Here is a 5,290-nt window from a genome sequence, read left to right as displayed (position 1 = left end):
TTTGACTGAGATTTTAAAAAGGGAAAACCATATAAAGTATCATGTATTTCCATTGTCACACTACCCTTTAATAAAGAACAAGGCCATCAAGGGTCTTTTGGGATCATCCTCTGTCCTCTTCATCTGTGTCCTCTCATATTCAAAGGACATATAAAGAAAGTGGTTCTCTCATTTAAACTTGAGTTGCATTATGCACACAGTCCATCAAATCATACAGAAAGAATAAATACAGTATAGTGGAACCATTTTTCAGTGAAGTAGCCTAGGGTCTGCTATTCCACAGATCACTTATAATCTACAGACATTTAAACAAGACTTGGTCAAATCAAACAAGCGGTTTTTCCTAAATGACCCTGAAGATCAGTACATATGGTAACTAATACAGAAAGACAAGCAAATTATTTCACCTGGGAAAAGAAAAGAGAGGGATGTTTATCCATTTACAACAACAAAATCTGTATTTTTATGTTGTCACTGAAAAGTCTGAATTCCCAAAGGAGCAACAGAGGGTTCAAAGAGTTGCAGAGCTTAAGAAATATCTTTCTGTAAGCCGAATCTCATATTTTCTAATGTTCAGTCAATGTTTTAGTAGATAAAACAACTGATTCACATTCACATATCAGTCAACATTGTTGTTATTATTGTTCAAATGATAAAATCCCTACAAAAAATATTGCTGTACAAGAGGTACAGCCCTGACAACTGCCCAAAGCAGAGTTAACTTCACTTCCATACCTGTCCTGACTTGATCTTAGATGTGTTTAAATATTAACTGCAGGCTCAAAAACCATGGCGTTTTGGTTTCAGCTACAGTAACATGTAAAAAGATGTAAAATGAGAAAGTTGCAAACAACAGAATATCCCTTCACACAGCTCACAGCATCCGTCTGGGTAACAAACCATAAGATCAACACTCATTCACACAACAGTCGTGTGCAAACAGCTCAGTCAGGGTGCTGCTGTTGTATCTGGCTGCCAATCTCTAAACACAGAGAGCTGCCCCTGCAGCCGCAGAGAAAGGCCGCACTCGAAATAAAATGAAAAGCAAAGGCAGTATAAAAATCAGAAGCACTGTAAGTAAGAGGGAAATGAGGCGTTTGAGCTGAGATGGTAAATATTACCACATTTTTAAAAAACGAGAGTAGGAATTTGTCTGCGGAGATGTCAATCCAAATAATCCATTGGTTGATTAGGACAGATCTATGTCTATGCTAACATTTAATGGGTTAATTCACCAATATTTAATCATAAGCTGCACATCTCCACAAACTGTCATGAAATTTGGCCTGGTAGCTTTTCCTGCGAACTGACACAACAAAAAATAACCCGACTGATGGCTCAAATAACCTGTGTTCACACTCCATGTTGTTCACAAAGCACCAACTGCATGTGCCAAGCAAAAAACAAAGGGAAATGACTGCAGCTCAGCCAGCAGAATAAAGTTTACAAAGAGTTAAAACAAACACCGCACACAGCAGTATGAACGCTCAAAGCTTCAGCCAACAGATACCAGAACAATCAGCCAGGAGCAGATCTGCAGAGAGCAACGAAAACAGCCAGCAGCGTCAACAGGCGCACTTCAGAACAGCAATTAAACAGAGTCCCGGCAGAAACTCACCTGTTAGCAGAGGCAGTAAACATTTATCGTGCCGAAGGTTCCCATACTCAAAGCAGCAATGAATATTTCTGATATTTACATGCCTAAAGCCAAATTACAGCATGTAACCATCACCGGCTTATCCAGAAGCAAAATAACACAGAAGACAGGCAAACTGTGTCCCATGTTCAATGCTACACATTCTCCATGTGATTCTGCTAAAGAAGTCAGAATGTGTCTTTATTTAACCTCCTAGGACCTGGCGTCCACATGTGGACATCACATTTTGGGTTATTTAGACCAAAATACTCAATTTTGCTCTACAAGGGCCTGATATCCACTTACGAGGACATTATGCTGCTACTGTTCTATCGAAATTTTAATCAAAGATCCTCATAAGTGGTTCTCATTTTTCTCAGAAACAAAAATTAGGCAAAATTTTTTTTAGTAATTCTTTGTTTTTACATTCATCAGGTCCCAATCAGCCCAAATATCAAAGAGAAATTAAAAATACAAGTCGTGGAAGAGTTCGGGTCTTAGGAGGTTAAGATTTGATCTGTGTGTTTGTGTCTATGAGGCATTTGTTTTCATTAAATAACAACTCTGAGAAGTATGGAACTAAGACACAAATGGACATTTACAGTAAACATGATAGCCGGCCTGACCTGGCTGATGTTCATCTGGGTGTCAGCTGTCAGTCTTCTCTTCCACCCTGCACAGACAGGAAGTAAAAGAATTGCAAATAAAGAAAATAAAAATGATGAGAAAAGAAATTAAAAAAATGCCGGGTTGAAAATAAATACATGAGATCTGGTCCATAACACTTCTCCGTCCTCAAGCTCAGAACTTACTATGCATTAGCAGCAGGCATCATGTATAAGAAACAGTAATCCAATAAAAATACTGTAAACAGGTAAAACGGCAGTATTAGAACAAAAGCAAAAAGGTAAAATGAAACAAACAAACAAAACAAAAACAGGAAGCTGGCATCTTGTTTATCTTAACATGTTCTGAACTTCATTAATATTATTTGACTTCATATGTGACTTGAAAGCGGAGAAATTAGAAGCTCTTTAAACTAAGAACAGGCAGTAAAGACTCTCACACTGAGCTGAAATTAAAGTAGTGCAAATACATTATTACTGTATGTATTTATGGACCAGTCTTTCCTTATTTCAGTGACAGATACAACCCCAGCAAATTTCTATTGGATGAACTTCTTTCTTTATTATTTATAGGGTGAGCATATTTTGACTTCCAAAAAAGAGGACACTTGGCCCAATCATGAAGAACTTTAATAATACTGTTTGTTTATAAAAACATTTTTAACATATTTAAACGATGCCTTCTCCGTGTGGTTAATGAATGGCGAAATTCAAATGTCATATAGGCTTTTACAAGTCAACAAGCACAAAACGTTGGCCACCCTATTATTTATTTATTTATTGGAAGAAATCATTTAGCCTGACTGTTAGCTAGCAAGCTCGGCTCTTAGAGCTAATCAATTACGCTAGCCGAGATCACCTGTGCCCGACAGAGTTACACTGACCGCTGGAGGACTACTGTCACGTGAAAATTACAAACAACACAACGTTTAACAGCAGAAATAATCTCATATTTAAAGGATTTATAAGAGTTTAACACAGACGAACGTACCGAAGCAAACAGGAGGAGAAACCGCGGTCCAAGTCTGGAGACACCAGCAGAGGGCGCTGCTCCTACTGATAGAAAACAGTGAAAACTACGTTAAAAATCCAAAATTATTTAATATATTATTAGTAAAAAATAAATAAATAAAATATATATTTTTTTTCTTTTTTTTTTTTAAATGACATCAGAAACAGCAGTATGCGACATTACGTGATGGCAGAGCTTCAGTTCATCCTTTGTCATTTTTTTTTTTTTTTTTTTTTTTTTAATAAATAGGACAGGGGGAATGAATGAGAGAAAGAGGGGGAGAGAAAGAAAGAAAACCAAAGGGGAGAAGAGACGGTGAGAAGGGGGGGGAAGAGAGAGAGAAAAAAAAAAGAACTCCTGGGTCACCTGTATGGAGAAAAAAAAACAAACAAACAAAAAAAACAAACAGAGGAGACAGCAAACAACAAAGAGCAACATAATAATAGAGAAAACAAAGCACCATCACAATAAACTAGCTAGCCATAGATATCAATATTTACTAAATAATAAACGATATTGTGCAGCACGCAAGATAGACAGCGCACAGTGTGCTTTGAGGCAGCAGCCAAGAAAGCTTTAGTCCGCGTCTGTGAATACCCATGTGTGCATACCTGTGTGGATCAGCATGCTTGCATTCCAAAGGTTTCTCCATGTAATGATCTGCTAGGGAGTGTGGGGGGGCCACAGCCCCGTCCTCCAGGGTGTGAAGCGGGTATGGAGGAGATCAAAACTCCAGACATCCAGAGGCCCCCAGAACACAAGAGACCATGGAAGACCAACAGAGGGGCAGCCGCGCCACTGTTCCAGTAAGAGCTGAGGAGAGTCCCAGATGAGGGCTCGCCCAGCAGCCGCGGAGCAGAAGTCAGGGGGAGTTGCAGTGACGCGCCCGTGAGCTCCGCCGGCCCCCAGCTGCGCCTGAGTGACCGAGCCCCAGGCCGAGAGGCCGGGGGCACCCCACCTCCAAAGGGGGCCCGAGCGAGCCCCAGGCCCCAGGCCCCGACAAGCGGCCGCCAAGGAGTGAGCCGGTGTGTACCCGGACGCCCACCCCCAGACACAAAGAACCACCAACACACCGACACCTGAGGGAGTCCGCCACCGGCAGGGGAAGTGGTGGTGGGTGGAGATAGGCCTCCAAACCTTGGAGGGCCTGAGGTGTCCCCAGAGATAAATATATTAAATAAAATATTTAATAGTTAATAGAATCGGGCTTGAATATATGGCAGTGAATAAACCCATTTAGGGGTCATCTACCTCCATCTCACCCTATCCTATACTCTGTCACGCCCATCATGTCCACTCTCCCTCCTCTGCGCATGTCCAAACCACACCTGTGTATCCCGAGCTGCCTCTCTGCTCCACTTATTTCTCACTCAACACCTCCAGCTCAGCCTCCTGGCTTTTTTCAGTTTAAACCATGCACCATCACAGGTCTCACTACCATCTAATAAACCTTCCCTTTCACTCTCGCTGCTTTGCTTCTGTCACAAATCACCCTGACTCTCATCTCCACCCACTCCACCCCGTCTGCATGCTCTTCTTCACCTCCCTTGTGCGCTGGCGTGTTTGTGGATGGTTGACCACAGGTATTTAAACTCATCCACCTTCACCACTTGCCCTCCTTGCATGTTCACCTTTCCACCTGTCTTCCTCTCATTCACACACGTATTCTGTCTCATTTCGACTGACTTTCATTCCTCTTCTCTCCAGTGCATACCTCCACCTATCCAGGCTCCCCTCCACCTGCTCCCTACTCTTGCTACAGAACACAGTGTTGTCTGTGAACAGCATAGTCAATTTAGACTCCTGCCTGAGTAAAAAGTATTAATTTATAAGTGGAATCAAGTAGCTAAATTAACCTTTGCTCTATAAGTCTGAACAATAAAGTATTTTATAATTTTCTTCTTGTTTTGCTTTTATTCATTTTGTAGTAACAAGCATACAAGAGATACAGAGAACACAAAAAATTGTTTTACTGCTTTCTCCTATGTCTTGTAACAATTTTATTTGACTATAAGG

General features: G+C 41.0%; 1 long non-coding RNA gene across 1 annotated transcript; it reads right to left on the bottom strand.

The window, feature by feature from the left end:
• Window positions 1-3,488: 3,488 nt before the first annotated feature.
• LOC308411985 lies at window positions 3,489-4,427 on the bottom strand. Its single transcript, XR_013974510.1, has 2 exons — window positions 3,886-4,427; window positions 3,489-3,640 (listed from the first exon to the last, which is right to left on the bottom strand). It is a non-coding gene; the product is annotated as an uncharacterized lncRNA (long non-coding RNA).
• Between the last annotated feature and the right edge of the window lie 863 nt (window positions 4,428-5,290).

Source organism: Rhamphochromis sp. 'chilingali', assembly GCF_963969265.1.
Source record: "Rhamphochromis sp. 'chilingali' genome assembly, chromosome: 15".
Taxonomy (NCBI): Eukaryota; Metazoa; Chordata; class Actinopteri; order Cichliformes; family Cichlidae; genus Rhamphochromis; species Rhamphochromis sp. 'chilingali'.
This window is presented reverse-complemented; position numbering and strand designations above follow the sequence as displayed.